Genomic DNA, 22,504 nt, shown 5'->3' on the forward strand with positions numbered 1-22,504 from the left:
TAGGTGGCCCATAATATATTGGTAATTGTTTTTACCGGATAAGTGTGGTTAAAAGACCAAACTGCAGACGATGGGCGACTCAAATTGATGAAGGGTTCTTCATAGCCGTTATTTGGTCTCGTCACGCAATGTACACTCTCCCCCACCATCGGCCGGAAATTATGGTACCCGATAAAATACGAGCTGTGATTGGACAAGTAGTCTTGTCGCGACTGGCTCAAAAAATATGAGCCGCGCTCTGATTGGCTACACTTAAAGAAAGGAATGTTCCAACTGAAGCACATGCCGGTGGGGTAGAGTGCACGTCACGTGAAAAGAACAGACAACAGTGGTGAAGGAGACTAAAATCGATGATATGATGATAAAAAAGAAATTGAAAACTGAACCTTAGTTTAAAACCTGGGTATAGAAATCCAAGCACAGGATACTTACCAATAACGAAAGAAAAGTGACGTAGAAAAGAAGGTACAATCCAACTAGAAAATAGTAGCCTGCGTTACGTGGTATTTCGGACTGAAAGACAACAAACAAAATGACAGCAGAAAAGCATTAGAGCGACGGACATTCCACGAGCAAAGATCTAAAACAAATATCATATTTAAACTCTCATGTTTTTCAAGACGAAACCCGACTGATCTTCCAGCAAGAACAGGGCTTCAAGCTTACAAATTTCAAAGTTGGCTTGCTGTTTGATATAACTTTTCGAAAATTTTTAAAACAGTGTAGGAAAAAAACAAGGCCATTTAGTGCAAATAAGCGGACTTCTCTTACGTTTGCCTGGAAGTTAAGATTATTACGCAAGTCGTAAAGGTAAATATTAACATCGTAGAGATGGGTCAAATCACAACTCACCACATATTCTGCCACAAAAAACATGTTGATTCCTATAACTATGACGGATAAAAACCACGCTACACCTTGCATCACCCTAGGGTTGAAAACAACAGGACGACAATTAAATGGATTTCAATGAAAAACTAGAAAAGCCAAAAAAGAATTAGTTCAAACGGTATCGAATAATAGAACTTGCTATATGTCTTATTCCAGGCTCTCGGTTTGTTTGTTTGTGGCGAACGAGAGAAAAAGTGACGCATTTTCGCTCGCCTTTTTCTTTTTAATTGCCTCCACTAACCATCAACCTGCAAAACTTAATCTAAAAAAAGGATTGGCCGTCATTGCTCTCATTTTAAACTTTGGTACAAGTCAGTCAGCATTGACCCAACTCTTTAAAAATTTAAAATACCATTATTTTGTCTGAAACAACACTTAGACGTTGGAGGGTAATCATAAAAAGGCCGAACTAACTGCAACATATTTTCCCTTTAATTATTAAACCCTACGGGATCTGTTACGCGGCGGAAATTGTATAGAATAGTACTAACCAGGGCACAGAAACAATACAAAAAGCTTAGCTTACCTTCCATTCTTAAACGTTCCCATGATGGCTTTATCTCCCGTAAAATGCAACACAGGAATCAAAGCGAAAGGGAGCTGGTAAAGATAATAAAAGTATTAACAAAATTCTCGAGCGTCATTCAGTACTGAGTTGGAAACATTTTTTAATTCAATCTGTGCTTTTACTGTTACATTTACAGCTACCTGTTCTACGAGTTACTCATCAGAAAACCAAGTGTTAAACTCTCTTTTTTTTCCCTCCAAACCAAACAAAAGTCGCTTCCGGAACTACGTTTCGGCTCAACCTTAACTCCCAAGATCTAATAAGAAATTCTCTTTACTGTCTGCCATACATTTCTTATGATATTAGTACGGAGAATTTTATATTGGATCAACTAATAAACCCCCTATTGATATTTAGTTCTTAGGTCATTCCTTTTTTTTTCAGTTTAGCGTCGTCCGACCGACCCAGATTTTCGTATTTTCGGGAAAAAAAAAGTTATATAAAAGGAAATGACACGTTATTTCAAACAAATGTCACTTTAATCTCAAGGCTGAAAAGTCATGGAATCTGGCAGATCAGTATGCAATTTTACTGGTTCATCATTTTTTCGCTTTTCTCGTTTAAGTTTAAACACGACGTCGCTTTTTTCTCCCTCCATTGCCACCATGTTGACTTTGTAACCACGTCTTGATGTTTCCAGCCTCCACGGATATTACGCTGAGGTACCGGGCCTCCTAGTTCCAGACTCCTTTTCCAATTTTCTTTTTTTTTTCTTTTCCGACCGACCGACCCAAAATCAGAAAACACATTCGACAATAGCCGAAAAAAAAAAGGGGGATGGCCTTATTAACCGAGCAGGGGGTCTGTATGGCAGAATCTTCACCGAGGTCGCCAGTACAGGCCTCACTGCGTTCGGTCTGTACCAGCAAACGAGGCCAAGATTCCCCCATACAGACCGACCTAGCTCGGTTAATAAGATGTTTATTGTATGGCTGTGTCTAGAAACCAACGGAAAATTATATTCTTTATAACTTTTTTTTCTAGACCGGTCTAGATGCCGGTCTAGATGGGAAATTCTAGACCGCTTTCAAAATTGATTTCAGCCAATCAAAGTCTTAAATTCGGTAGTTACCAGTCCTTGTGAGACACAGCCATATAATAATTGTCTTTATTCCCATCACTTGTCTGCTTCATATTGTATTGACATTGTAAGGAGAAATGCTGTCTTGGTCACCGGCAGAGGTTAAACAAGATTTTTCTCCCTTGTAATCCATGTAGTTCTTTTCCACCCTTAGGCATCCTTGACGAAGATTTTCTACCCTAACCAAGCATCAGTTTGAGGATTTGCTTTTTAGTCAGATTGTTGATATCGCAAATGCGGCCGGAAATTATCACAGCGACAACTTACCTGCAAACTCTGTAGCACATTAAGGAAATCATTCATTCCCGTTAGGTCCTGGACTCCTTCGTAAAAAGCCACAAAAAGGGTTGGGGCAATGGCGATCGATCTGGTAAACAGCACTCGCTTCCATCTTGCCCAAGAGATCTTTAAGAAGCCCTGCAGTGCATAAATCAAATCGAGAGATTTTCCGTCCTCAAGGAATTATCAGTAATTGATGAGAAGCGAACAAGCATAAGTTATCTCAAGAAGATAGAGGATTATCAAATTCGTTAATTCTTTTACGAAATGGTAAGTTTAATCTAGGCGATTAAGTGATTAAAATCGCTTCATACCTCCATAGCAAACTGGCCTGAGTAGGTTCCCTATGGAGATAAACAAAAAATGACGCAATTAGCTTTCAGTAGCAGAAGGCGGGAACAAATTCAACCCAAGAGGCATCGAGACAATTTAGAATGGAGTTTCGAAATTTATTTAGGGAATTGTTTGGTTTTGCTTGACTTCGCTATATGATTGTTTGAGAAAACTGGCGCCAGCCTCACAACCAATCAAATTCAAAAGTAACACCAATCGCGACAAGGTTATTCGCGTTTTCCCGCGCTTCCAGTAGTTTTACTTGTTTATACTTCCTCTTTGCTGACTGATTGGCTCCTTGATATATTTTCTTCCTTCTGATTGGCTGTTGTAATTTCCTTGGTTTTGTATGATATTCATCGTATTGTATTCTAATGAGGCGAATAAGAAATGCAGTTTCCTTGAATATGGTCTATTTTTAGATCAGAAGAACGATTGACCACATTAACGGTAACCTTTGTCATTCCTTACTCTACTGACGCTCAAGAAACACGATGGACACTTTCCCCTTTCCTTTGTGCGCCATGATATGCATAAAGCCTTTTATGAAGTAAACACTTACAGTCATAGTAGAACTTTGACCAGCTGCAAGGATTCCAATGCTCCAAATATACAACGCTGCTTTTCCAAACATGCATCCAAGAAAAACACCCTAAAAAGATAAACGGACAGGATTTTAGAACGATCACTACTAGACTGCAATAAAAAACGATTCCTCACCGAACAAAGTGTAGGTGACTTGTAGTGGAGTATTTACCGAGCCGCAAAGCGTCAAAGTAAATATCCACCGCTAGCCAATCATACTGAGGTGATCAAAGTAAATATCCACCGCTAGCCAATCATACTGAGGTGAATTTTGTTTAAGAAAATATCAAATCATTGAGATAACATAGCACAAAAAGATGATTTTAACTCAGACACTTATTCCTGCAACGATTACAATATTTTCTGGCGTAAATTCCACCCGCTTTGCTCGGGGTGAATGGCAAAGAATAGTCGGGGTTTAAGCGGCCACTCAGAGCTCGCCTTCAACGCTATCCCCTGTTTTGCTATAAACTAATCGCTACAATTAACTACATCAACTTGACCAATGTCTTACATATTAGTACACCAACAGTTCTTACCCCCTTGAAAAGGTCTCCGTCGATGGTGGAATTCCAATGAATCTATAATTGATAAACATAGAGAAATGAGAGTTCGATATTTTCTGATCTTTTTAATCAAATTTGACAGATCAATCAAGAAACACTTTCACCAAAAGTTTACCTGATGTTTGTATTTAAAAGAATAACAAAATTGTGCCAAGATTCTTACTTTAGGATCGTTGATCTTGGTCACATTAAATACGTCAGCTTGGCTTATGCTGTGATTAAGGCAGCTGTGATACTGAAAAGAAAGAGATTGTCAGAGTTTTCATTGAGAAATGTAGTAACACGAGAATATTGAAAGTAAAAGGGAAGGTACTCTCAACCTCTGAATAAAGAATAACTGTGATTTGTTGACAGAGGTACTGTACCATTTTAAATTGACTATGTAGTGTAGCAGCATTGTAAGAGAACGATACTGTATTATATTCTTGTAAGTAATACAGTATTAACTGTTTAACTTGTTTAACCCTTAAAGTGCTACTGAAACGTAATTTTCATATCCGAGATTTTTGCAATATAATAAAGTTTGAACGTTATTTGCAAACGCTGTGTACTTTTTTTGGGCCAACGCGTAGCGGAAAGTACATTTTTAACCATTTGAAGTTGACCGGCTGAGATCAAAATTGGCGGCCATCTTGGCGCGGCCAAAACAGCCCAGTGACGTCACTGGTTGTGTACTTCTGTGAAAGAAGGGTAAAAGCATGGAGTGTGCTTGCATGCTGGGAAGCCGAAAAAGAGGATTTCGGGCAAAATGCCATCCTCGTCTTCTTCATCAGCGGCCATATCGGCATCTTGGCTATCTGCGAGAGGTTCGCCTTGATAGGGAGCAAAATTCCCGTTCAACCCAAAATAAACGCCACCATCTTCTTCTTCGCTACTGGAGACAACTTCGCTTCGTTCAGAAGAAGATTAACTTGACAAAACTTCAATATCTGCCATCTCCTTCGCCCACGAATACAAACAAACAGTGAGTGAAATAAACCACGCTATCGGAGTGAACACAACCAGTGACGTCATCAATCCATTTCGCTCGGTACCAGAGCCCGGACATGGTTTTGTGTAAAAATTTTTATTGGAACGGTTAAAAAAGATATCTTTTGCTTCTATTTGGCCAAAGCAAATTCTCTCATGATGATCAGCATATTCAAAACTACAGGTTAGAGCAAAAATTTCAGATACGAAAGTTTCGTTTCAGTAGCACTTTAAAATCCCGTAGTGACCAAGACAGAATTTCTCCTTACCTAACCAATACATTATCAAGCAGCCAAGTAATAAGAATATAGAAATATGTCAATTAGGGGATTATTAGTTGATCCAATACCATATTCTCCAAACTAACATCATAAGAATAGCACGACAGACTGTAAGGAGAATTACCACTGAGATCTTGGGAGTGAAAGGGTTACACGTTTGCTAATTATTACTTCCGTGTAGTTCGTATTTAGCGTTTTTCTTCATCAGTTACACCTTTTTTGCACGTTTCTCATACCACACGTTATTTTGCAGTCCTCCGGCCGCCAGTCCTCTTATATTTAAAACCAGTTTCTTTTACGCATAATTATTTTTTTAAAGTCAGTTTATGCACATTCGCGCTTGGCGCAGTTCTCTGTTTAAGAAATATTCCACTTATTCGCTATTGCAGTTGTCGAGGTAAGTATTTTTTTTCCATTTCACTTCGTTTGTACTCTTTTTTTCAGTTTGTAATTTGTTTATCTTGGTTAAGTCAACTTTTATTCGTGGCTTTAGTTTCAACCTACTACTGCTGCTGAGTAACAAATATACAAGTTTCGCAGTTAGGCGAAGAGTGACCAGCATCTAATTTCTCCTTACATATACCATTCCAAAATGAAACATTAAGGTCACGAGAACAAAGGAAATGATCGGAAACTAAAGAAGCTCCTGATTGTTAAACAAGCTCTCCTTGTCAGCACCTTAGAAAATGTATAGAGAACAGTATGGAGAATATGCATACTGATGCTGGGCTGTGTGGGGTTGACCTGCGAATGTTAACCTGTGAATGTGCTAAAAAAATCTGACTTACCACTTCTCCATACGTCCTTTTATAAAATGCCTACAGATGAAAAAAAAAAAAAAAAAAAAAAAAAAAAAGAGAATGAGAACTTCGATCCACAAGATACCCCGCCTCTTTCCCTTTCTTCTAGTATTTTGCTTTCCTTTTCCTTGTGCAATTCCCTAAGTTGTTTGAGCCCTTCTTGCGAAATTTCGTAAGGACGTAAAGCGAGGATTATTTGGTACTGTTTTTCATCAATTTCTAGAACAACCACTGGTAAAAACAAATAGCCATACCCTAGCAAATACTGCGACCACGAATATGTTGATGATTAATGACACGAACAGTGCAATGGCTGGAAGAAAGAAAGAAAAGAGGAGAAGGTTATATATGATGGCAAGGTATGTTACTGTAAACAAAAAACTCCCACAGACAAAGTCGGACTGAAACAGTGTTGAAATTAATCCAGGACTGGAATTGTTTTGATTGTGAACTCGTACATGTATACTACCTCAAAAACCAAATCTCAGGTAATTTGATTGATTGAGAGGTTTTAGTCCTGCGGTGATGTCGTTGGTGTGGAACACTTCTACCACCTTAGCACCTTATCATAAGCAAAACGAGAGCACTTTTCAATCGAATGTCGAAAAAGCAAACCCAGTGCAGAGGCTAACATAATTAACCAAAGAGAACTAATGTTAAAACTGTTTAAAGCAGCGCGGGAAAACGCGGCTGCAAAACTCACGATTGTTTTTAGTCTTGCGTGTGATTGGTTGAGATGACAGCTGTTACTAAGGATACTGACACGTGCACGCCTTGTGAGATCGATACGATTCTCAGATAATGACGTAAGATGTATTCCATAATTATTATCCAACAGTAAAAAAAATGAAATGATCGTGGAATATTGATGTCCCTTATTCAATGGTTGAAAATATAAATCAATAATATAAACCATCGAATTAGGTGAATTTATTACCTGATTCAATAAAATAATACATATTTGCTTCTTTCACTGCTTTGGGATTTTTCCTGTCTACCTCTCGAGACTACAACAAAGAGAAAGAGGAAAACGTTAACGATGAGCAAACATTCCAAGAATTGTCACTTCTCAGCCTGAGCCATGGAAGTTTTCTCACGGTTGTTGGGTTTGGTGAGAACCGTTTGCTTCATGTAAATCCAATTCACGCGTTGAAACCGCAGTACACATGTATGATCTTCATCCCTTCTAATTCATCACTTCGACGGGTTTATTACGAACCAACATAACGACTAGCTCCTTGTTGACCTGTTAGCTCAAATGGTGGAGCACTGCAACGGTATCGCAGAGGTCATGGGTTCAACTCATCTTGTGCGGGCCTGAATCTTTTTCAGGCCATATTTCCCTACCACATAAATAGGGTTCATTACTGCGAGGATCGCTTTCATACATTTCAAAGAGACTGTCATTAATTCGGTTTCATCGACTACGTTGATGAGGTAAATTGGGCATCGTACATAGTTTCTTCGCTCTTATAAATGGCTAACTTTCAAAAGAGCATTAGCCCTCGCCACCCACCGTGAAGAGTTTAGAAACTATTTACGATGGCCAATTCACATTATCAACTCAGTTGAGAACTGAAAATCAAATCATCTTGTAATACACCTCAACGTCACGGTTCCTCTGAAACTTACCCCCTTAATTCACTTGTTTTTGACTGATTGAATCAATCAGGGTGTTAAGAAAACTAAGACCCTCGAACACCAAAGACCCGTCTTAGTTCTCGAGATTACGAAAACGAAGACCCCCTTAAAATCGAATCCGTCGAAATACAGAGTCAAATTGTAATCAAAACAGGTCTAATCTGTCAAATTATCTCCTGTCTGATCCCTTCCACTGTGTTTTAGGTCAAATTTAGCAGTAAATTTAGGGATCTTAGTTTTCACAATCACGAAAACTAAGACCCCCACCAAACCATTCTGTAAAATTTCTAGAAAGTCGAATTACGACCGTTCAAAGACTGTAATCCGTAAAACAACCAAAAACCACTATCATACTTTACTATCGGGTCTGCGAACGACTCAAAATGCGAGTTTCCGCGCCAAAACCTAGCGCGTGCGCATTACGTTATTCAGCTCTGTCACAGGTAACGCAATCCCCAGGAAGGGGGGGGTACTCGCATATATGGGCCACATGGGTACGTGCCGCGGAATAGGGTATGGTTTTTGAGGTTCTCGGTCCTTATATAGGGTATCTTTTTTTACCCTTTTCTTTCTGTGTCCAGTGTGTGGTCCTTAGATAGGGCAGCTTAATTGCATTATCTAATACTGGAGTGTGAAAACGCCAGCCTAAAGGCACGTTTTTTTTAAACTTGATGTATCCGTTTAAGTATTGTCACAAAATGATTTTGCACCAGACGTTTAATAGCCGTTAAGCGGGTAAATACACGTAACGCCTCTTCAAGCCACATTATTAATTACTAATATGACTGTCGTTCATTTAATTAACAGAACTCTCACAACAAAACTTAGCTTAATGAAATAACGAGTGATAGAAGGGTAATGTTTAGCCGCGATCAAAGTTCAATACGAATAGAGTATTTAGAGACACTCTAGCACGAATCATCCTGGCTGTAATCCGCTGTAATAAACAGACCGACTGAAAGATGTATCATGGTTATGATTGCATATTATTAAACTAGGCTTATTCTAGTATTTTATGCTTGATGCTATACATACAACGTTACAGAGAAGAAATAAAGTTTTCCTTTCCATGCTATTAATAACTTTGTTTTTTTCCTTGAGTAAGGTGTCATATTTCGACTTTGGGCCTTAAAAAGGGTATCAGTTTTCGCTTTCTTAGTCCTTAAATAGGGTTAGGATTCACGAACCTTCGCGGCACACTCATATCCAGCGCGCGCTCGTGGAATAATTGTTAAGTAGCGGATCGTCTAACACGCGTATGACAGTTTTTGGTTGTTTTACGGATTACAGTCTTCGAACTCGACTTTGTAGAAATTTTACAGAATGGTTTGGTGGGGATCTTAGTTTTCGTAATTACGAAAACTAAGACCTGTAAATTTACCATTAAATTTGACCTAAAACTCGGTGGAAAGGATCGGACAGGAGATAATTTCACAGATTAGACCTGTTTTGGTTACAATTTGACTTTACATTTCGACGGATTTGATTTAGGGGGTCTTAGCTTTCGTAATCTCCAAAGCTAAGACGGATCTTAGGTCTTAGGTCTTAGTTTTCGAGGGTCTTAGTTTTCGTAACGCCCAACCAATCATATTGTTAAGAGGTTTGTGATGACAAATCAGAGGACTGATGCAAAAATAAAGCTCCCAATAAAAAAAGACTGCTTTAAATAACCTTCCTTTTCGACCAGTGCGTCGTACTGGATCATGCTCTTCTTGAAGAGTGGTTTACACTCCCATTTTTAAGCATGGTGGTGTTGTTTTTATATTCATTTTAGGTTAAACTTACTCAGAAACGGATATGGTATAAAGAACTTGTAAATTAAAACAGCATTATTCTACTAAAAATTCATAATCTTTAAGTGTACAAACCTTAACTAAAGCTGAATGAAGATACATGTTATGAGGCATAATAACTGCTCCAACGATACCCACAGCCTGAAAGCAATTTTATCAAAGAGTTTGAGCGGTCAGTTTCAATCATGAGAACAGATTTCATACAACATCACAATCATGGTCTAAGTAATAAGAGTTTTAAGCAAATGACAAAAGTAATGTGATGAAAACTTAACATCTTCCTTAATTCGACAGGCTAGCTGAGAATTTGGATATATTAACAAAGTTGAAGTGGTAAATTGGCCACCGTAACGATTACAAAAGCTGACGTTTCTAGCGTTAGCCCTTCGTCGGAGCGAATAGAGGAATTGTGGGTTGTGTGTGCTTTTAAAGGTAGAGAATGGAGCTACGTTATTGGGGGGAACATGGCAACGAGAAAAACAAGAATAAGTTAGTGGAATGAAAAGCGTTCGCTGTGGGATTTAGACTGCCGGTTTGAAAGATGAGCTTTTGTTCAAGATTTTTACGGCTTTCCGTGCTACCTAAGTGTAAGGAAAGACCGCAGATTGCCATGTGTTGCTTAGAACGATTAGGTAAACTAATTTACTTCCGCTCATTTCATTCAAACGCGACAAAAACATAGGCAATTTTTTGGTCAGAAGTTCTTTTCAGACTAATGACCAATCAGGCACTTTTAAATGCGCTCGTGCACGATGCAAAACGTGTCCTTTCATTCACAACACTGATAAAATATCGGGACCTAAACGATCCATTAAGATCACCGATCACTTCACGTGCACCTCCGCCGATGTAATCTATTGCATAACTTGCACTTATTGCAAAAAGATATACATCGGCGAAACAGGCAGAAGACTAGGTGACCGATTCCGAGAACACCTTCGAGACGTGGAAAGGAATGACAAGGACACATCGAAACCAGTCGCTAGACATTTTAATTTACCTAATCATTCTACGCAACATATGGCAATCTGCAGTCTTTCCTTACAATTAGGTAGCACGGAAAGCCGTAAAAATCTTGAACAAAAGCTCATCTTTCAAACCGGCAGTCTAAATCCCGCAGGTATCAACGAACGCTTTTCATTCCACTAATTTATTCTTGTTTTTCTCGTTGCCATGTTCCCACCAATAACGTAGCTCCATTCTCTGCCTTTAAAAGCACGCAACCCACAATTCCTCTATTCGCTCCGACGAAGGGCTAACGCTCGAAACGTCAGCTTTTTTAATCGTTACGGTGGCCAATTTACCATTTCAACTTTGTTGATAAATCCAAATTATTTCGTTACTCCCACCGACGCAGCCCCAAACAGTTTCTTTCGAAACTATCAGCCTTTATTAGCTGAGAATTTGCCATATTTGTAATCTGCTTCTTGCGTAAACTTTCTGAACTAACCAAAATAACTATTATACAATCCATATTTTTTATTGCTTTCTGTAGAATATACATGAGAAATTGGATGGAATTCCAAAATATCAGTAACTGCAATGGCTATAATAAAAATTTGCAGTGTACACTATTCACAATCCAGATGTGAGAATTTGATCCTTGCCAGGCCAGGCCAGGCCAGGCCAGGCCAGGCCACTGTGCTCCGTTCAGAAGTATCTCCTGCAAGCTAAGAGTACAATTGGGTACCAGCTTGGTAACCAAGCAGAAGAGAGGGCTACTTTCCCAGAGACAAATTAGTACGCTATCTAAGATAAGCAATAATACACCTGAATGCTTCATACTCCACAACCTGGAATAGGCCTAAACAGACTTGGCCTAACCCTCTGGAGCCATGGCCACACCCAGGGCATGTGTTCAACTGCGTCAGGTACCTGTCACTTAATCTGTCTCTACCCATGGAGGTGGAGAGACATAGCGATCTTGGCCATAAAATACAACACATTGACACTAACAGTTCAAAACTACTTTGTTTGATAAAGGATTCACTGCCCTCACAATTTGCCCATTGTGTCTCCTCAGGAAATACTTAACATTGAAACAAAACAAAGTCTATCAGAAAATGTTTACCTGTAAAATACTTTTATTGTCACAGTCTTCACACCAAGGTATAAAAAGACCTTCGAGTACTTTATCCTGATGTGGCTTTACTTTAACATACTGCATGGAAGATAGACAGCTATGATGTTAAGTTCTTGTTTGCAAAATTAATATCAGAATTTCAAAAATGTGTCTCTGATGCATGCAACATACTGCACACTCCTTAAGTTATTTTCACTAAATGAATCATCAGATTATGTGTCCTGTTTGATGTCATACCTCCCTGTGACTGGCCACTGCTGTACAAAATTTGGAGGACTTTGAGTGGTAGTCAAGTAAAGCAATGATCCTTTCAGGTGACCCGCAATTGCAGAAAAGAAACCTGAAAAATCTTCACTCTGCAATTGCTTTTAGTTACAGCTCACCTACCAGGGTCATCAATTTACTTAATTTTCACCCGCAGGTCAAATGAAATCCATTTAATTATTATAATAAGTAATGATCAAACTCCTCTAGGGGAAAGAGGAACCCTCTAAAGTGTACCCTGCTCCTGACATGTTTTCAATTAGTATCTGGAAGGTAAGTGTTCCAATCCTGTCGAAGCCTGAACTCTTTTTAGTGCTATGTTGTTATGTTTAATTTAGTGCATTATGTAAATCTAGCTAGTTGGCCCTAGGCATGCCATTATTAATGTTCCAAGAGAGATTATTGAAAGATTACAAATTAAAGAGGATTCCCACTTAAACAATGTTCAAGGAGAGTTGCACTGTTTATTTTGGAACAGTAAATCATATAGCAAAACATCTGTTTGATACCCAATCTAACAACCTGTAAAACTCAGGTCAGCTGTGATGAATTTGGGTAAGGGAAGTACATGTGCCTTACCTCATAGCCAAATGACACAGCCATAACAGTTATCAAAAACCCAAAGAATGCTTCCAGCTTTCTTAAACCTAAAATGAAGATCATGCAAAATCAAATGATTATCTCCTGCCTGTTGCCTTTGATGTGATTTCCAATTGTTCCTGTTAATAGACTTGCAAGTCTATCTTCTTAAGGAACAAAAATTTAACCTACATCTGCTGCATCAAAATTATTTGAAAACTTAAGTCAGAGTAATATTATCACTTGAAAGAAAGATTTTCTTTGGCTTATGTCCATGTTATCATCACCCATCCACTACATGTTCAGAGTTCTAAGTGTGATACAGAAGTTAAATGGCCCATAACAATTCCAAACAGTGATTACAAGATGACTTACCATATTTATCGAGGAATAGGAAAATAAATGTATCAGTGATTGTGATAAGTACACCACCATACAGAGGAATCCTGTCAAATAAAAACAAATAAGATTTTCTTGATGATAATCATTAATCACTATGCTGTGAACTATGTCACCATTTTATCAAGGGATGGGAAAATAAATGTATTGGTGATTGTGATACAAACAACCACTGACCATACAAAGGAATCCTGTCAAATAAAAACAAAATAAATAAGACTTTCAGGCTGATAGTTATTAATCATTAGTATAATTATACTAAAACAGTGGATAGCGTTGAAGGCGTGCTCTGATTGGCTAGTCAAACTCCGCATATCCTTTGCTACTTACCTCCGAGCAACTCGGGAAAAAATGGCATCCCGGTTTACATCCATGTCAAGTGAAGAATTCACTCAAATTAATGACGGTGGTGTATATTATCTCACTGTCTTAGTATATACTAAAACAACTATTCACCTCAGTGTCGGTGGTTAGCGGTGGATACTTACCTCGCCGCTTCACGGCTCGGTAAATATCCACCACTAACCACCTCCACTTTGGTGAATAGTGGTTAATTACCCTGTGATTGTGTCGTCTGATTGTAAAGGTGAGAGGAGTCCTGATAAGGACTGTTCTTAGCAGCAGTTATTGACGTTTCAAAAACCTGAGCGAGAGTCATCATCAGGATCAAGTGAAACATTGTTATCAGTTGAATATCGTTACTCCTGTTCACATAAACTGATTGGTCAAAGAAGTTGTGATGTTATTGGTTTCAAGACTCAAGTGGCATAAGTCAATCATGATGTGCCATTTACTAAACCACTTTACTGTTCTGAAAATATCCACCCAACCCCACCCCAACAAAGGCCACAACAAATTCCAAAGCTTAGGGAGCTATGAAAATGGTCTTTGCCTCCAGAGAGGTTATGGGATCAAACAAAAACCTTCAAAGGGAGGGGTAAAAATGTTTTCAGTAACAAATGTAAACTAGGAGAAATTTAGAAGTTAAATACTATAACAAGAACCTTTGTTGGAATTACAGCAGGAAAGGTTCCAGTCACCAAAAATAAGACTTACTTTCCATTTGATAGAAGGTGAAATGCTATAGCAGTACCAATAACTTCCTGCAATTGAAAAACTCTATTGTTTATTTTATTTGATTCATTTGATTTATTAAGCTTCGCTGACCGGCAGGGACACTGCAACAGCTTGCACCAATTACTGCGGGCCCAGTAAACCCACCCATCCCAACCCAGGGGAGGACATCCATCACACAGTAATCTCGTGCGTAGGAAATTAATTTCTCCTGCCCCTAACCCTACAGGAGACGGGACCTCCATTTATTTGTCCCTATCCGAGAAGACTAGAGTATCTAACCATTTCTTGATGTTATCGAAAGGTAGCAAATTCTTCTCAATTATTTTAAGACCCTGAGTGTTGGTCCAGCTGGGGCTCGAACCCTCGACCTCCCGCACAACAGTCCAGCGCTCTATCCATTGAGCTAACTGGGAGGTGGTTTAAGTATTAGAATTTTTAATTGTCTATATTTCATAAAAGCAGTCAACATTTTTTTTTTAAATAAATGTGTGCAAGAGGAAATGACCCAATTGGAAGCATATTGGACTTCAGATTAAAAAGTTTTAGTTCAAGACCTATTTACAGTCTACGATCCACCCTCTGGGGCAAACAGAATTCTTTGTCCAATATCTCCCTTAGCCTTGCTTAGTGCTGGGGGAGAATTAGCTTACGGAAGACAGACTGATATTCCATCCTGAAGATGTTCCCTGAGAGCAAGCAGAATTCTTTGTCCAGTACCTCCCTGGGCCTCGCCTGGTGCTAGAGGAGAAGGATCATCAAAGAGAGACTAGCATCCCATCCCGAGGAGCTACAATATGTCCAGTTGCTTCATACAGAGGGAAACCTTGAGAATCTTGGGAGGCATGGACTTGTGTGCAAACCACACCTTACACAATAATACACAGAAGGCTTACCTGCATGTCACTGCCAATGATTGCAATCTCAACCATAATCCAAAGAATGATGCGAGGTATCTTGGGGTACTTTTCATGACACACCTCTGCAAGGTGCTTGCCTATAATAACAAATCCAGTATGGATAATTAATTATTAAATCGCCCAAAGTGATGAACAAGTTACTTCTTCTCACAATAGCCATACACTGTCCAGCAAACAGGTAATGAGAAGATGTATACGTATCAACTAGCACCTGTTACATGTAGCATTGATTTGCTAATGAAAGAGCAAATTCTCCTTTAAATAACAAATTATTCACAAGGAAATGTGCCCCAGTTCTAAGGGTGAATTATGAATTATATCTTGAGAGTTCAAACATAAAACAGTGAACAAAGCAGGTGACATCTCTTTGCAACATTCTTTAGATTAGAAAGTCTCCCCCCAAAAAACATACGAGTATTTCTTGTGGTGCAAATTTTTTTTATTTAAAATTTTGCAAGCCAGTTTGAATTTTATTTGTTACATTTATTAGCCTATAACAACAAGACAAACTAAATGAAAAACTAAACTGTTTAGATAAAACACAGAACAAGGAAAAAAGGAAGCACAGCATATTTTATGGGCAAAATTACGTTTGGACATTTGTTAATTTTAGGTAGACTTGGTCTGTTAGTTCATAGAAAAGAATACATGATCTTAAAGTCAGCTTATACTTAAAATAATGACACATTTAAAAATACTTTTTCGATAATACCTACCTGATACAGTTCTTAACCGAAGGGACAGTCTCTGATGAGGAAAAAACCCACAAGAAGGATAGCATTGTTAAAGGAATAAGACAAATGCATAATTTGTAGCTTGAATCACAGGCGTCCCAAGCTCATGTCTCAAGGAAAGCAAAGGATTATTTCATGAAAGTGTCACTCATTCTGTGACGCGGTGTTAAGTTATGCATGCAAGTAACTGTTGAGAATTTGAATTCATTATAAGGAATAGTACGAGGAACAAAATATGGTCCATTTAAAACACTAAATATTCCGAGCTATGAATATTTTACTCATAAGATGAATAAAACTTACTCATTCCTTGTGTGTCTGTTGTGTTTTTTGTCAATTTCTGCTGTTTTGGGCTTGCTTTGCCATCACTGTATTTTCTGTTATCAGTGATGGCAAAGCAAGCCCAAAACAGCAGAAATTGCCGAAAAACACAACAGACACACAAGGAATCAACCAATCAATCAATCAATCAATTTATTTAACGTGGTCAGAACGCTTAGCTAAAAGCTAGTTTACAGGTACGCCACGAAATAAAAAGAGAAAAGGAAATTATAAAGCCTTGTGAAGGTATATAAATTTAACTAAATTAAGAATTGAGAACTAGAATATATAAAATGTAAAATGTAATAATTAAAAACAGGCTAATATTAAAATGTAAGAATTTAATAATGTAGTCACCGAGTTGAAATATAATTAAAGATAGATCCTCATCGCGCTAGAGTCCCGTGAGATCTAATGTTTTTAAGTAGTTTTTAAAACTAGTAAATGTCTGTATCTTTCGAGACTCGTCCGGTAAAGCGTTCCATAGTTTCGATGCAGCATATCTCCATGATCTTAACCCGAAGGTTGTTGATTTTACTTTTGGGAGGTCCAGTATTGTGGTGCCCCTAAGATTATAAGTGGAGCACCTAACTGTTATAAGATCACGTAAGCTTTTTGGTCCTGCATCACTAGTTAATATCTTAAAGACAGTGGACAAAATTTTCGCTAATCGCTGTTCACGAAGACTTGAGAGACCGATACGCTTACAAAGTTCCTCATAAGGGGAGGACTTATCTCTAAAAACAAAACGGAGCGCACGTTTGTTCACCAACTCTAACTTGTCAGCTGACTTCTTATTACAGAAGTGCCACGTTTCGGAGCAGTAATTAAAGTGTGGTAAAATGAAGGCTTTGTAAAGATCCCTTCTAGTCTCAAAAGACAACATTTTCTGCATCCTTTTTAACACAGCCACCTGTTGACTGACTCTTCTACATATTTTAGCAATGTGCTTTTCAAAATTCAATTTATCATCGATTGTCACGCCAAGAAGTTCCATTGTGTTGGATATGGGAAGTGGTGACTCGTCACACTTAAACAGTGGTTCATCAGTTCCTTTGTGTTTTCCCAACACCATTGCCTGGTATTTTGAACTGTTCCTCTTCATACCATTACGCGCGAACCATATATCAGCACTAATAAGATCGTTGTTGATTGTTTCTTCAACTTTGGAGAGTTGATTGTCGGCGTAAAAGATTTGAGTGTCATCAGCGTAAGTGGACAGAGTGCACTTCTCGATGACATATGAAAGATCGTTCATGAAGATGTTAAATAATAAAGGGCCGAGGATGGATCCCTGTGGTACACCATTGCAAATAGGTTGCCAATTTGAAAGTGTATCCCCTAGTCTCACTCTTTGGAATCGATTTGATAAATAATCTTTTATCAGGGTGGTTGTTGCTTCATCTGCTCCATATTCTTTTAATTTCAAAACAATCAGTTCATGAGGTAAGGTGTCAAAGGCCTTGGACAAGTCCATAGAGACCAGACCGATCAATTTGTTGTTATCAATTTCTTTTTTCCATTGTTTGGTTAGACTAAGAAGTGCTGAGTCGCAGCCGTGATATTTCCTATAAGCAAACACATATTTGTGATAAATTTCTTCAAAATACGGGCTTATTCGACAATGAACAATTTTTTCGAAAACCTTCGATAAAGCTGGCAGAATCGTTATCGGCCGATAGTTAGTTTTTAATAGGCTGCAGTCTTTTTTGAGAATTGGAGTGATCTCGCCAAGTTTCCACTGTTGTGGTATCTTAGTTGTACTAAGAGGGAAGCATAGACATAAAGAACAAGTTAAAATCATCCATACTCTTGAAACTCTGTTAATTTTCAAATTCTTAGCAAGAGTTAAAAACTAATTATAAATAACCCTTTCACTTCCAAGATTTCATTAGCAACTCTCCTAACTGTCTGCCATTCAACTCTTGTGATGTTAGTTTGGAGAATATGGTATTGGATCAACTAGTAATCCTGTAGTTGATAATTATAGTTGATATAAGCGCATAGAGTTCAATTTTAATGTGCTATATAAGAACTTATTATTAAATTATCTTTATTCTCATCATTTGTCTGCTTGGTATTGTATCAATAATGTAAGAAGAAATTCTTTCTTAATTAATTTTTATTGTGGTAGTTGATGGGTTTATGATACTGCATCCCAGATAATTTGCAGACTACCTCATGCAAACCCTGAATTGTTGAATTATTTCAACATTTTATATTCATTTACCTTGTATTCAGCCACAGCTCCTGACTGAAGATCTGACTCTATGTTTCCTGGATCAAGGTAAGCAATGCTCATTAAAAAGCCAGGACCAGTGAAGACCCACAACTGACGCCAACTAAACCTGTAATCCTGTCAGGAATAATTTGTCACAGAAAACAAAGAATTTTTTTATATATATATTCTAAGGAGTACCATCATCATCATTATCATAAGTCATTTTATCACTTTTAAGGGATGCATAAGACCTCACTGCTATTGCATCTGATAAAACAATATGGCAATAATTTTAGAAATGAATTTCATAAGAAAAAATTTTGGTAGTGCTGGGCATGACTTCACATTATTTTGTACCATTTAGTTTTGTTTATGCATGAAACTGCAATAAAAAAAAATGATTAATAATATTTGAGGGGCTAGTTTCACCCATTTGGATTAACAGCCTATAACTATAGTTTTAAATTGATAATCTTGATTTTGTTTGTCTCTTTCAAGTGACATGCAAAGTGCAATACACACAGTACAAAACACAGCACTCTCTGCATGAAGGGGGGAAAAAGTCTTCAAGTAAAGCAACACCCACACTGTGATTATAAAAGTAAATGCACAGTGCAGAATGCATTAAGGGAGAAGAAAATTGATACAAGTTACTGTATTTATTTGATTAAGCCCCCATCCTCAAATTAGTGCCCACCCCAATAGGTATCCAGTCAAGTCGCTGATGGTCCAACTCGCCAACGCCAACTCGCCGACGTATAAAATCGAGTAGAGACGTCGGCGAGTTAGTCCTCAATCCAGTGCGACTTATTAGAAGTTAAACATGTAGAAAAGTAAACGATCATTAGTAAAAAAAACATTCTTTTTCTTCCAACAAAGTTTAGAAGGATCTCACTGCGAATAAAGCATGATAAACATCGCCAATTAGTATAGCAGCTTCAGACGCGAACGAGTTATTTATTGTGACAACTACACTGTAGCATGACTCATCATGTCAGTCGGTCAGATTTTTTCCAGAAAACTTGGCTTTCAAGACAAAAGCTTTAGTGAAAAGCAATTCTTTTTATTTCCAAAAAAGTTTATAACAGTCTCAAGGCTAACAAAGCAAGATAAACATCGCCAGTTATACCATGACAGTTTCAGAAGTGAACAAGTTGTTGTGGACAACTGCAGCGCCGTAAAGCCTCATCATGACGATCGGTTAGATTTTTTTTAGAAAACTTAGCTTTCTAGACAAGATCTTTAGTAAAATGCAATTATTTTTATGTCCAACAAAGTTTGTAAGGCGTATATGTGAACGATCCTTCGCAGTAAAGCACTATTTGAGCAATAGTGAAAATCAGACCTGAAAAAAATTTCAGGCCTGTACGGGATTCGAACCACTGACCTCTGCGATACTAGTTGTAAGGATTTCATGGTGAGTAAAGAAAGGTAAACATCACCAACGACTATAACAGCTTCAGAGGCAAACAAGTGAGTGTGACAACAACACCATAATGACTCGTCATGTCGATCGGTCAGATTTTTTAAAGAAAACTTAGCTTTCTAATCGAGATCTTTTTAAAAAAAAACAATTCTTTTCATTTCTAACGAAGTTTTTAAGGATTTCAATGCAAATAAAACAATATAAACATTGACAATGACTGTAAAAGCTTCAGACGCAAACAAGTGGTAACTGGTTGTGTGGTAACCAATGATCTCGCTCGAAGTCATGTTGCCCGAAACTCATAGTCATTTTGCCAGATAATTTGAGTCACGTGACTTGAACTTTTATCGAGTGTTTAAACTTGAAGTAAAGCAGCATCTTAAGTAAGTCATAAGCAATAAATACGTAAAATGTTGACTCGTGAACTGTTTTGGTTCGCTAACCGCCTCCCGATTAGCTCAATCGATAGAGTGCTGGACTGTTGTGCGGGAGGTCGAGGGTTCGAGCCCCGGCCAGACCAACACTCAAGGTCTTAAAATAACTGAGAAGAATATGCTGCCTTTCTATAACATCAAGAAATGGTTAGTTATTCTAGTCTTCTCGGATAGGGACGAATAAATGGAGGTCCCGTCTCCTGCAAGGTTAGGGGTAGGAGACATTAATTTCCCACACACGAGATTACTGTGGGATTGATGTCCTCCCCCGGGCTGGGATGAGTGGGTTTACTGGGCCCACAGTAATTAGCGTAAGCTGTTGCAGTGTCCCTGCCTGTCGGCAAAGCTAAAAACCTAAACTAAACTAAACTAAACTAAGCTAAGAGACTCAAATACCAAGTGGTAATTGCTGTGGTTGTCTTGCAATAGCTCGTTTGCGTCTACAGCTTTTTTTGGTCATTGGCGATGTTCACTTTGCTTTATTTGCCTCGAGATTGTTTTAAACTCTGTAGCAAATAAAACAATTGTTTTTCACTAAAGATCCTGTCTAGCAAGCCAATTTTTCATAAAAAATCTGACTGATTGACAGGATGAATATTTACGGTGTTGTCACACTCGTTTGCCTCTGAGGCTTTTATAGTCATTACCGATGTTTATCTTGTTTTCTTCGTCTTGAGTTGCTTACAAACTTTGTTCGAAATAAATATTATTGTTTTCTAGTAAAGATCTTAACTAGAAAGCTAAGTTTTCTTTAAAAAATCTGACCGATTGACATGATGAGTCTTTGCGGTGTTGTTGTCACACAATAAACAACTAGTTCGCATCTGAATCTGTCATAGTCATTGGTGATGTTTATCTTTCTTTGTTCGCCATGAGATCCTTACAAACTTTATTCCTCAAAAGTTCAAATGCAAGGGGGGGGGGGGGGGTTTACAGGAAGGGGGAAAGGAAGTTGAAGCTTCAAATTGATTGACACGATAATATCATAGTGCTGAAAGAAGTTTCTCTTTTAAGCAATGGCTGAGATATTTACTTTGAACCAATCAAGTATTACAAATTCACACACCTTCGATACAAATTACACCATTTTCAAAAACAAAATAAAACAAAAAGCTTACTTCTTCCTCTTCACCATCTCTGGGAATAGTGAATCTTTGATCAAAGTAAGTACTGGAAAGGACTGGTCTAGAAGATCCCTGCCTAGCTGTGTTCATGCTGTTCAGTTCTTCCTCTGAGCTTAGTTCAAAGGAGTTTGACTGCACATCTCCACCTGCTAATTAAATGCACACACACATAAAAAAAATCAAAAGCCCCTGTTGACTGTTAAACAAATTCTCCTTAACAATGCTATAGGAAATGAATAGAGAACAGTATGGAGAATATCCATATTGATTTTAGGATGTAAGGGGTTAATTTCCAGAGCACTAGTAAAACAAAACCAGTCCCTTTGGAATAGGGGAGGTAAGTTTCTAAAGAAACTGTGGTGCTGCGTAGGTGGGGGTAACAAGGTAATTTGGTCATGTCAACTATGTTGAAATTGTAAATTGGCCACCGTAAAGAGTTAAAAAGCTGACAATTTGAGCGTTAGCCCCTCGCCAAGCGTTAGCCCTTCACCATTTGCTCTGACAAAGGGCTAATGCTTGAAACGTCAGCTTTTAAACTCTTTATGGTGGCCAATTTACAATTCAACTTATTTGATATTACCAAATTACCTTTCGCATAGGAAAAGATTGTGTTAAACCTAACGTTCAATTACTTGATAATGATTAGACAGCACCCTTAGGCAAAGATCAAATCTAACAAGAGACACACATTTTTTATTTCTAAATTACATGGTAAAGGAAAAATTAAAATTATTTTTGAAATAGTTTTGATAAGTGTAACTTCTTACTAAATCAAGTCAATCCATTGTTCCTTCTTTAGTACACCACTTACGATGTCAAATCTATTAATCAGCTTTAAATTACATGCTGATCACAGGACTATTATTTTCCATCTTGCAATAAAACAAGTACTCAAAATCCTACTTTAATTGTAACTCCTGTTTTAGGGAAAACTTCTGCCTTAATGACATAGACATTCAAATAAATTAACTGCGACACACTGAGTAAATTGAAATCCACAACCCCCAAAGAAAATTTTAAAATCTTAAGACTGCAAGATTGCCACTCCTAATTGTCATTAATTTCCTTGTTAAACCCAGGGAGAAATCTGGTGGTATATCATATGCCACCTCAGCCTTTGTTTTACATTTTCACATTG

The sequence above is a fragment of the Stylophora pistillata genome, chromosome 12 (genome assembly GCF_964205215.1).
Source record: "Stylophora pistillata chromosome 12, jaStyPist1.2, whole genome shotgun sequence".
Classification (NCBI taxonomy): Eukaryota; Metazoa; Cnidaria; class Anthozoa; order Scleractinia; family Pocilloporidae; genus Stylophora; species Stylophora pistillata.